This window comes from Triticum aestivum, chromosome 3B (assembly GCF_018294505.1).
Source record: "Triticum aestivum cultivar Chinese Spring chromosome 3B, IWGSC CS RefSeq v2.1, whole genome shotgun sequence".
In the NCBI taxonomy this organism is placed as follows: Eukaryota; Viridiplantae; Streptophyta; class Magnoliopsida; order Poales; family Poaceae; genus Triticum; species Triticum aestivum.
The window spans coordinates 128,898,519-128,911,042 of record NC_057801.1 but is presented as its reverse complement, the minus strand read 5'-3'; positions in this window follow the sequence as shown (position 1 = coordinate 128,911,042).

Below are 12,524 nucleotides of genomic sequence, written 5' to 3'. Positions count from 1 at the left end.
GCGCCAGGCCGGGCCAAGCTTGCTTGGCGGCCGGTCGAAAAAGTTCAAGGGGGCGGCCGCCGCGACCAAGCGGGAAGAGGCAATCGCGAAGGCCAACCGCTTCCGTAAGGAAGTGAAGAAGCCTCCACTGGTTTCTGCGTAAGTGCCTCCGCCTTTGTCTTGTCTATTACTAGTGAATTTTGCCCAAATCATTTACATGCCTTTCTCGCTTCAGGGCTCCCCTTACTTTTGAGAGGGTCGCCGCCGCCTCCGTCATGGGGTCGGCAGAGACGTCTGCCACTACTCAGGGGATTGACCCCGCTGTTGACCTCCAGGGGGCGATGGAGCGGAACGCGCGGGAGAAGCGAGACGAGGACGAGGCCGCCCGTCTGGAGAAGGCGGAGGCCGAAAAGGCGGCGGCCTCCGCCCAGAGGAAACTGGATGAGGCCGAAGCCGCCGTTGCGGCAAGGCGGCAAGCTGAGGAGGCCGCGCACCGCCAATCGGCGTTGCTCGTCGCCCCGCTGAACTCCGCGACACCGCCCCCGGAGTTCACGGGGCAGACTGAGGAGGCCGGCGGCGAGAACCCCATCATGGAGAGGGAGAGCGGCGAGGCCTCCATGTCGGACACGGCCGTGCCACGCCGCCGCCTCCACCGCCGTCCAGGAGCGTGCAGGGTAAATAGCCGGCGGGCCCGCCGGTGCCGCCGACTGAGGACGAGTCCGTGGCGAGGCTGCTCCTCCAAGTCGCCTCGCCAACGCGCTGCCGCCTTGAGAAGGCGACTTCGGCGCCACGCCCCCCGGAGACCGGCGCCGCCAACTCGGCCATCCCAGACGCCTAGGCGACGAGTGCCGCGCCCGTTGGGTGGGTGTGAGGAGGCGACACGGGCCCGCTGAACCACGCACTTCTGGATGTTCAGGCAAAGCTGCGAGCCGAGAGCGACGCCATCCAGGCCTGCACCAAGGCGCATCTGGCGTCGCGAGTAGCCATCCGGGTATGCTTTCTTTTTTGACTTTGTTTTTTCCTTGTTCTACTCTGTGGGGGCGCGCCAGCGCACCCACTGGGTGTAGTCCCTGAGTTTCGGGCCGGCTGCTGAGCAGGCGGCTCGGAGCTCCTGGCGAGTTCCAATACTTATCTTCGTCTAGAAATTCTTATCACATGAGTATCACAACCTCCGCGTCACTGCCTTCAACCGCAATGTCGAGGAGTTGAGCAGGCGGACTGCCGACCTGTCGGAGAGTCGAAGTGAGTCCTCCTTCTTCTTCGCGGGGGCGCGCTGGCGCACCCGCGGGCTGTAGTCCCTGAGATTCGGGCCGACTGTTGAGTAGTCGGGCCGGATCTTCCCAGCGACCTTCTTTGTTGACGACTTAGCGTCTTTTCCTTTTATTCTTCAGAGGCCAACGCCACTCTCCAGCAGCAGCTGGGCGAGGCCAACACCGCCTTGCGTGCCAAGGGGGAGGAGTGCAGCAAACTCGCCGTGGAGCGCGACCTGCTGGCCGCGTAGCTGGCGGAGCAGAAGGAGCTGCTCAAGAAGGCGCAGGACGAGGCAGAGAAGAGAGAGGCTGCTCTCCTGGCCGAGTTCGAAAGCGAGCGCTCCTCTTGGACCGACAAGGAGGCACAGCTGACCTCCGGCTTCCATGATATCGAGGACATCGTCGGCGGTGGGTTTCTTTGTTTCCTTCGAGCCGCCGACTATGGGTCGGGCTGACTCCTGATTTTGACTTGCTTCTTTTTTGTCTTGGCAGACTTCTTCCCCGGCCACTCACAGGCGGACACTCAAGCCATCGAGGCTGATCATGAGGCGCGGAGGGCAGATGGTGTGGAGATTGCCGCCAACGCCCCCCAGACCCTTGATGAGCAGCTTCTGAGCATCGAGGCTCGTCTATGGCTGGCCCACCGGATGCTGCGCCGGCTTCAACGTGCCGGCGCCCAGGCCATTGCCGCCCTGTGGCCAGACATGCTGGTTCTGCGCACTGCCAATCAGACTGCCGACTGGCTGGAGGTCGCAGCTGGTCGTCTTGAGGCTTGGAAGCGTTCCTCGGCCCGGGCTGGAGCACGCCGGGCCTTGGAATTCGTCAAGGCGTGGTATCCAGGGCTGGACCTGGACCGACTGGCCGCATTCCGGTCAGAGGCCCAGGCGGAGCTGGTAGCTGTGGAAGACGCCCTCGTCGCTCGTGCTGCGGCGATCACCGACTATGCTGACACCAGCATCTTCGTCCCTGATCGGGCTGAAGACGGCAGGGAGGCGCCGCCGGAGTGGTTCAGGATGAACCCGGATTATGACGAGGACTCGGCAGAGGTGATCGGTTCCAGCGCCGAGGAGGAAGGCGAGGCGGAGGATGGAGGTGAGACGGAGGCGCCAGAAGGCGGAGTGGGCGACCAGCCTCAGCTCGACCGCGCCTCCAGCAACGAGCCGCGCCCAACCGAGCCGGCTGCCGCCAGAGACGACCAAGCCGAGACCGTCCAGCCGGCCGCCCCAGTGCCTGACACTGCCGTCTCTTTCGACCCTCCGAACCCGTCTGCCGCTTCCTAGGCGGCCGTTCTTGCCTTCATTTTTTCTGTTCTAGTAGTCTTTGAAGAACTTGTTAATCCGAACAATTCCACCCACGGGGTGTATTTTGAACTTATGTTTGAAGATTCGGCCAAGGGTCTGTGTAAATATTTATCCGAGTTCTATCTTTCCTTGCTCATTGCTCCTTTTGCCTTTTCCTTTGCTGCCTTCCCTTAGTCGCCGCCTTCCCAGTCAGACGGCCGCTCTGCGGACCGCCTCTGGATCAAATGCTTGGCTATTTTGGGAAGGCAAGTACTTGGCCATTTTTAGAATCTTTTAACAAGTTGGATAGAAAGCGGTAAGCCGACTGCTAAAGAGTCGGCTTTGGTAAGAGAGGCTGGAAGCCGGCTTAGGCTATGCTTATGCTTTGAGTCCTTAGCCATTTTTCATGTGGGCGCCCATTCTTCCTTACTCCTGCCCACCAAACAGTCGCTCTGCGAGCTGCGGCTTCTGACAGGAGACGGCTTAGGCATCACACACTACTTGTCCGACTGCGGGAAGCATTTCATAGCGCGAGGTGGCAAGTCCCCGGGCCGACTACTAAAGCCCGGTGCCAAGCGGCATAACAAAAGAGTAATATACTCGAAGGCATAATTCTTATCAGACAGATAACAAAAACGGCAGTCCCCGAGCTCGTCTCGGGGGGCCCGAAGTCTTGGTACTTTAATACAAAGGGTAGCGTGATACATACTGCATCAACTGTAAAATCTTCGGAGAATATTTGCATTCCATGGGCGTTCCATCTCTTTGCCGGAGTCATCCCTCTTGCGTGCTCGGGGCTTCTGAGCGTCGATCAGGTAGTAGGAGTCGTTGCCCAGCACTTTGCTGATAATGAAGGGGCCTTCCCAAGGTGCCAACAGCTTGTGCTGGCTGGCTGTTCGCTGGATCAGTCGGAGCACAAGGTCGCCCTCTTGGAAAGATGTCGGCCTGACCTTCCTGTTGTAGTATCGGCGCAGGCTCTGCTGGTAGATGCTGGACCGGCTGAGTGCCAACAGCCGGCCCTCTTCCAGCAGATCGACACCATCTTGACGTGCTTCTTCTGCCTCCTCCTCGGTGTACATGGTGACTCGCGGCGAGTCGAACTCTATGTCCGTCGGGGTGACGGCTTCGGCACCGTAGACGAGGAAGAAAGGTGTGAAGCCGGTTGACTTGTTTGGAGTAGTGCGCAGACTCCAGAGGACGGCTGGCAACTCGTCAAGCCAACAGCTGACCGAATGTTCCAGTGGTTCGACTACCCGAGGCTTGATGCCGGACAGGATGAGGTCGTTTGCTCGCTCTACCTGGCCGTTTGACTGCGGATGGGCAACGAACACTAAGTCCAGTCAGATGCCCTGTATCGCGCAGGAGCCGGGCTATATCTTCTGCAACAACTCTTCTCTTCTCTTCTCTTCTGATAGGCGGCGCAAGGGCTGCCTGACGGGCTTCACATCAGATCGGACATGTAACTTGTGCTCAGCGAATTCCGTCGGTACACCTGGCATGTCTTTAGGGGACCATGCGAAGATGTCTCGATTCTCACGGAGGAAATCGACGAGCTCGCCTTCCTATTTGCTGTCAAGGTTTGCACCTATGACAACGTACCTCTCTGGGTGCTCTGGGTCCAAGGGTATCTTCTTTGTCTCTTTGGCCGACTTGAACGAACCTTCAGCTTCAGACTCCTTGGGGTCGGGCGACATCTCGGGCTGCTTGCCAGCCATTGCCACAACCCGGTCAAGAAGCCGCCTCTCGACCGCGATCACCAGGGACTCGGCTAGCCGACTGCTTTCGGTCGCGCAAGCAGATGACCTTCTGTACTCGCCGGCTATGGTAAGAATTCCCTTGGAACTCAGCATCTTCATCTTGAGGTAGGCGTAGTGGGGGACCGCCATGAACTTGGCCAAAGCGGGTCGGCCAAGCAGCGCATGGTACGGGCTTTCGAGGTCCACCACTTCAAACCAAACTAGCTCTCGGCGGAAATGATCTTTGTCCCCAAAGAGGACATCTATCAGGATCTTGCCGATTGGTGAGCAGGAAAGGCCAGGAACAATGCCGTGGAACACAGTCCGGCTGCTCTGAAGCTGTCTTTGCTTGATTCCTAACTTCTCCATGGTATCCTTGTACAGAATGTTGATGCTACTACCTCCGTCTATCAGCACTCGCGAGAAGCGAGCGGCCCGCCTATCTGTGGCAAAAGTGGAACCTAAGACCAGGGCGTAGGAGCCTGGACTCGGCATCACCTCTGGGTGATCAGCTCTGCTCCAACTGATAGGCTTCTTGGACCAGTGCATACACTTTGGAGTGCTTGATGCTACTGCGTTCACCTCTTGCTGCTGCTGCCGCCGGCTGCGCCGATCGTCGGCCACACTGGTGAACAGTACATAGGCTCCGTGCTCTTCTGGGTACTCGTCTTGTATTGCACCGACTGGCCTGTTAGCCGGCTGCTGGGGCGGCGGTGGAGGCGGTGGCCCAGCAGGCGGGGGAGGCAGCAGGCCGTCTCCCTTAGCTATTCGGGTGAGCCAGTGGCATTTCCGGGTGGTGTGGTTCGACGGCTTGGCGCCGCTGTGGAACTTGCAGGGACCATCTAGAGTCTGCTCGTAGGAGAAAGCCGGCTGCCAAGCCGGCCTGCCGCCCTTCTGCTTCTTCGGAGCCGGCAGTCCCTCAGGCTGCTCTTCTTCGATCATGGCCACCTGCCGACTGCTGGAAGCCGGCTGAGGGGCTTTGCGTTTGTGATCATTCTGATATGGGAGCCGGCTTGATTCTCCAGCCGGCGTCTTGGGAGCCGGCGTCAATACTTTTCCGGAGGCGTCTACCCGGAGCTCAGTCTTCATTGAGGAGTCGGCCGTGGCATACTTGTCCGCGATGACCAGTAGCTCGTCAAGGGTTACCGGCTCGTCGCAGAGGAGTCGGTGCTTGAGGAGAGTGCCTTCGCGGCACCCGGCAATGAAGTACTCTATGGCCTGGACCTCGTGCACTCCTTCGCAGGAGTTACGGAGCTCGGCCCAACGCGTGAGGTAGTCGCGGGTCGATTCGCTGGGCCCTTGTACGCACAAGGAGAGCTGTCGGGGCTTGGGAGCCCGCTTGTATGTGCTGGTGAAGTTGCGTATGAAGGCTTCGGTGAAGTCTAGCAAGCTGTTGATGCTGTAAGGCTTGAGGCTGTTGAGCCAGGTGCGCGTCGTGCCTTGGAGCATTAGGGGGACATATTTCACGGCAACGCGTCGATTGCCATTCGCTATGCGAACGGCGGTGGAGTAGTCGATCAACCAGTCTTCTGGCTTCACGGAGCCGTTGTACTTGGGCGTGTCTCTTGGGAGCGTGAACCCTTTGGGAAAGGGCTCGTCGCGGATGCGGGGGCCAAAACACGGCGGGCCGACATAATCTTGTTCTTCCAGGGCCAGGGATCGCGCCAGGCGGTCGATCCGATGGCGGGCGTCATTCTCTCCGACTCCTTCGCGGCGACCAAGTCGGCCGCTGAGAGTCGGATGCTCGACAGGCGGCGGGGTGGGATATCTTTCCCCGCGAGGCGGAGGGGGCGGCAGGTCGCCTCGTCGCTCCACTCCTCGGGGGCGGCCTTCTGCGTCGCGCTCGATGGTAATACGAGTCCGGGTGTGGCTAGCAGCCGGCTCCTTCTCTTGTCTCGCACGGGCGCCACCCGCAGTCGGCGTACGCGACGTCGCGCCGTGCTCTCGGCGAGGGGGGCTTCCAGCTCGGATGTTAGCTTCATGCCGGGTTGCGGCCGCATCGATCAGCTGCTGGATGCGTCTGGTCATGTAGGGGAGCTCGTCGGCCCCCAGTCCGTTTAGCTCATCAACAATCGACTGGGCGGCGCGTAGGTTCTCGAGGGGCGTGGCGTAGATAGGGCGGTCTGCTCCCAGCATGCTGGCGATGGGCGCTCCGCGTTTCTTGACAACACCGACTCGGCTTGGCCCTTCTAGAGGCGGCGTGCCGAAGGCGGCGCGGTCGACTTCGCGCTGGTGGGCCTCCGCGAGGCGTCTCATGGTGGCGATCTTCTGTCCCTCCGCAAGGAGGGCAAGGCGGCGTGCCTCCAGCGCTTCGGCGTCAGTGTCCGCCGGGATGGGGCGGACAGATTGTGCAAAGTGGCCTGCAGGGCGTCGCGGGCGTTCTCGTCGGAGGCGGCGCCGTGGCTGATGACGAGCACTTCGGTGACGGTGCTGCCGCCACTGTCGGCTCGTGGGAGAGGATCGTCGAAGACGATCACGTCAGAGGGGAAGGCGTCGAGCGACGCGGTGTCGGAATCGACAAGCATTGGGTCGGTGGAGCCGACCGACTCCAAGTCCGCGGTAGGCTCACCGGAGACGTGGAGATGGTCGAGGAGGCTGACGAGGCAGCGCTCAGGGCAGCATGTGCCCGCATCGGATGCGGGCTCGTCAGAGATGTGAGCCTCGCCGAGAAGATCGGCGAGGCCGCTCGCTGCGCAGGCGTCGTCGACGCTTTGCAGCGCATCGGGGCAAGCGCCATCGGGCGTGCCGGGCTGGCTACGCTCGCTAGGGAGGAAAAGGGTTCCCATCCAGAGCAGGTCACCGGACGTTGGTGCACCATGCCCCATGGTGGGTGGCAAATGTAAGGGGTTGGCTGCGACATATGCCAAAGGATGGCTTATCATGGTGTGGGCGAGTAGAACGTCGCCGGTGCCTGGAAATGGGATGAGGCAAAGACATGCACGCCGGTGAATCTTACCCAGCTTCAGGGCTCTCCGTGGAGATAATACCCCTACTGCTGCTCTGCGGGGTTTCCGCATGATCACTATGGCAAAGTGAGTACAAGGTTGCTCCTTGAGCTATTTTCTGGAGGTAGGAGAAGGTGAGGCTAGCTCCCTCATTCCTATATGATCTGGTCTAGTCTAATAGGAGCGATCCCCCATGCATGGGTGCCCCGGGGGGCTTATATAGGCCTGCCCTCCAGGGATACAATGGTAATCCGGCTGGGCGCGGGTCCCAGCCGTCTGTCTCTCAGGTCGCCGTCTTCTCTGCCGACTGCTGGGGCCCGCCTACTGGTGGGCCCCGCCAACAGGCCTGGTACTGTAGCCGTGCTTCCAATGACGCGGGCTTGGTCATGGGGTCGTGGCAATAGTGCCGCCGCCTGGCGGACGATCACTGTCGCCATTCCCCGTCTTGTCTAGTTAATGGCGTGCGGGGCCCGTGGGAGGGGCCGGCCGACTCCAGGGGGCCGACTCCCACGGGTCCGTCTTTGTGGTGCTCTAGCCGTCTTCTGTACCCCCGCTGACGGGCGGGTCCTGTCGTCTCTGGGCCATACAGGTAAGCCGTCATGGGCACAGTGCACCGCCCACAGGGGCTGAGGTCAGGGCGGGCATGGCAACAGTGCCGCGCCACGATGGAGATCTCCAGCGATATGGTGCACTGTAGCCATGCCAGCCCTTCGTAAGCGGGGCAGGGATGGCCACGCAGTGACCGTACCCCGCCCCGTCCATCGTGGCGAAGGCAGGGGGCGATCGGAGTTGCGGGCCGACTCCCATAGTCGGCTTATCTCGAAGTCGTTGGCAGGAGTCGGCTTGTCTTGAAGTCGTCCCTGGAACTCGGCTGCCAGGGACAGTTGGAGTCGCGGGCCGACTCCCCATAGCTGGCTTCTCTGGAAGCCGCCAACAGGAGTCAGCTTATCTCGAAGCCGTCCCTGTGACTTGGCAGTAAGGGACAGTCGGCGGCCTTGTCGCCGACTCCCAGGAGGCGGCTCCTTATCGCGGAGTCTTGAGGGGCGCAGTCTGCCCCGATGTTTTGAAAGGTTCTGGGGCTCGGGTTAGCCTACCCGTGGCCCATTACTCTGACAATTGCATTTTCCACATAGTGACCTCTTCCAATGAAATGGTGCTTAGATGAGGTGCTAAGGGTATTACATGGCTTAACAACTGAAGTACCCAATGCATAGTGCTTACTTTTTTGTTGCTAAGTTTGCTTCATTTAATTAGCTATAGAGTCAAAATTGTCTTTTCACCTACACTACAAAAAAAGACACATTCGTGACATTTTGGACCGAACGGATTTTTTTTCTGTCATACTTATGACACTTCTATGACGATAATTTTGAAAAAACCCGGTATCATAGATGTGGTGGGCTCCTACTTCTATGACAAAAAATCATGACAGAAAATGGGCTATTCGTCCTAGGCGGGACGGAGACGCAGCTGCATTGCATTCTTTGGGCCGTCCATGACGGAAAAAACTATGGTAGATGCGAGGGCAAGGAAAATATCGGGGAGTTCCCGGTTACGGTGGGTGGTCGGGGGCTGAGCGATGCGTGTTTCTCTTGTATCGTACACGCGTGGGTGCAAGGCGTTGGGCTCTAACTGAACCCGAGTGAGGTGTCGCCTAACTGAACCCGAGCAATTGCACTGCAGGCTACACGTTACTGAACCCGAGCGATCGAGCGATTCCTTCGCTACTGCTGCTAACTGAAGCAGATCGATGTTGCCTCTGGATGAACAGTGAGCGTTGCTGGGGGGCTGGATGAACAGTTTCCGGTGGGGGTTGTCTGAAAAGGACTCTGTGGTGTTGCCGCTGGATGAGCAGGACCCCGATCAATCGAGCCGATTGGGCGTGGATGAATAGGACCCTGTGGAGGGCTGGATGAACAGGACCCCGTGGAGGGAAGGTTGAACAGTAGCCGGTGGAGGGCTGGTTGAATAGTAGCCGGTGGAGGGTTGGATGAACAGTAGCCCGTGGAGGCGTGGTTGAACAGGAGCCCATGGAGAGGGCGGGTTGAATAGTAGCCGATGGAGTAGACCGCGGTGGAGGCTGGATGAACAGGAGCCTATGGATTTACAGTCGCAAGTGGAGGCTGGAGGAGGTCAATGGTGGATGAACAGTAGCCCGTGGAGGCTGGAGGAGGTCGATGGTGGAGATGAACAGTATCCCGTGGAGTCCCTTTTTGCGCTATGCCACACCCCTCCCAATGAACAGGACCCCCGTTCGGACCGTAGCCCTCCAACACAAGTCTGTTTCCTCCATTTTGCGGTATGCTACACCCCTCCCAATCAAAAGGACCCCGTTTCGACCATAGGTGGTCCAACAGAAGTCCGTTTCCTCCGTTTTGCGGTACACCAGACCCCTCCTGATGAACAAGATCCCATTTCGACCGTGGCCGGTCGAACACAAGGCCATTTCCTTTGTTCTGCGGTACGCCAGGCCTCGTTTCCATCGGCTGTTCCATGCGAGCCCTCCCGATGAACACGACACATTCCGTTCCGACCTAGCCGGTTGGCTCCCCATGAACACGACGACGACGCAGTTTCTCCGTTCCGACCCAGCCATGAACACGAGCCCTGACCGTACGTATGCGCGAGTAGGCATTCGAGACCCCGCCCGTATTTACGTACGTACCCATATCTACTTTCTTGCACCCTAGCCGTTGTACGTACATGTATATGCTACTTGCGCGCCTCTACTACGACACGTGCGCGCCTCTATTACTACACGTGCGCGCCTCTACTATGACACATGCGCGCCTCTACATCGACCATTATGTATGTACACATTCGCGACCAGAATGACAACGCTACGTACGCTTTGACCAGGTGGGTCCCGATTGTCAACCACTTCCTTGCATGCGAAGATGTAGCTGGTGGGTCCCAGCAGGTAGGGGGGCGAATCATGTTTTTTTCCTGTAATATGGACGCACCTCCTTGCGTGCGAAGATGTAGCTGGTGGGTCCCAGCAGTCAGGGGGAAACGTTTTTTTCACGAAATACGGCGGCCCATCCGGTGGTTCCCTGCTGTCAGGTGGAGGAATAATTATTTTGCGCGTAATAAGGAGGCACTTCCTTGCGGCCGTCGTGGACCCAGTTGTCAGCCTCTCCACGTATAGTACTCTTCCGATGGAAGTCGTTCCTTGACCATGTTGACCACGCCGTGCCGAGAGCACCAGGGCGATGGATGACGGCGAGGCCTAGGAACGGGTCGACGTGGATCCGGGGAAGACGCGGCAGTGGAAGCTCGCGTGGAGAGGAGTACGAGGGTTCACTGGTTTGGATGCGGTGTGAGGCTACCATCGCCGCAAAATAACAGGGGGTGTGTGAGTAGAGGGATGCCCTGGCCAGCGGTGGGAGTAGTAGGGGCGGTGAGGCCTGCGCAACAGCACAGCCGGCCACGGGAGGCGGGAGCAGGTGGTCCCGCCGACGCTGGATTTGGCGGGTGGAGCAAGAAGATCAGAGATTAAAGAAACACGAAGGCCGTTGGATTGACATCCAATGGTTATGTCTGGCAGAGTCGTTTCTTGACATATATAATAACTAAAAAACTCTTGCATACACGTCAACTTAATAGGCCCACAAGTCAGACCATTCCCTCTTTTTTAATTATTTATGTATAGCTCATTGCAACTTCTTATGCAATTTATTGCAGTCCATTTTTTTGTTGGCCAGGGTCAGGGTTAAAAATTTGAACGAAATTTCGCATATTTCTGTGGTTCCAAACTATTTTTAATACCGAAATGTCGAGCCAGATTTAAAGTACTTTGAAGATATATTTAAATTAGGTTAAAGCCTAGTGAAATAGGAATCTGAAAGTATGTTTTATACTTACAACCCATTTCATATTACTTTCAAGATTTGCAAGCGTCTTGAAGAGTTGCTACCCATCAGGGCGTAGAAAAATAAGTAGGCCTGGATGGGGTATTCTTCAGAAAAAATAAACCGGGCTCATTTTCACAAAGAAAAAAAATAGCTGGGCTAGTCAAATGGTGAATATAAAATATAAGCCTCGGCTAGACGGGCCACAGCCCAGTTCAAACCCTGCTCCGTCTCAACAATAACAAAAAAACTACTGCTTGAGCAGCTGCGTCCTAGGTGTCAGCCGATCTTGTGTTGTTCTCTTGTCTATTGAGTATATACGCTCACAATGCGTGGGTCCCAGATGTCAGAAAACCACTAGGAGGAAGCATTTTATTTTTCCATACGCTGCCATGGTGGGCCCCTACTATCATCCTCTCCACGTACTTCTGCTGATTCCTGTTGTTTGTTGACCATGTTGACAACGCGAGAGGGCGGCGCCGCGGCGAGCGCACCAAAGCGCACGGAGGACGACGGCGAGGCCTCGGACGTCGGTGTTGGCGATTTAGGAGACGGTGGGGCGGTGATGCATGCACTGAGGCGTAGCCAGCTGTGGGAGGCGGAAGCAGGCGGCCCCGCTGGCGTTGGTTTGGTTTTGGCGGGTGGAGGAAGACAGGACTAAAGAAACACAATAGACTGTAAAAGCAGCAGGAGTACTTAACAACCTTAATTGAAACTAGTAGGGACACTTAACAACCATAGCTAAAAGCAGTATGAGTACTTATACAGGTTCAACCGTACAAAGCACGCCTCGAATAGTGCTAATTTGCCTACAGTTAACCAAGGGTGAGGCCGCCAAGCCCCACGACAAGGCCCAGGCTCCAGCCCGCGCATCCACAACCTTCTGAAAGCGGATTCATCTCGCAATGTGGTCAACAAATAGGATATTCACTTTAGAGCCATGGAAAAGCAGGAACATAATCTTCTATCCTATTCTCCAAGATGGACGAGCCTTCATTATATGAGACCACCCATGAAAAAGTATCTTTTAACCTCCAAGGGGAATGGAGTAGGTCGACATAAACATCATGTTGTGACCAAGCGCAAGTCTGGCCCGACCATGGTCAGGCATCTGTATAGGAACAATAGAACTGGGCAGTTTCTGTTTCAAGAAGATCACAGCTGTAAAACTGCGTATAAGCCATACTTTATGAACAACATATATAACAGAAAACAACTCATACCATAAGTTTCTCGACACAGTTGGACCTGTTCAATGAGTGCAGTAGTGGCACACATATCCCACGTGGCCTTCCACCATTGAAACGCCCCACAAGGACCTCAAGAAGATCAATAAAGTGTAGGAACTTGTGGATGTCATCCTAGTCAACTTCAGTACCATCAGTAACAGCCGAGTTCTTACAGAATAACAAACGAGCAGCATACTTAACTCTGAAAAAACCTGCACATGGCACCAATTTAAGAAAATATTAGTTAGAAGTAG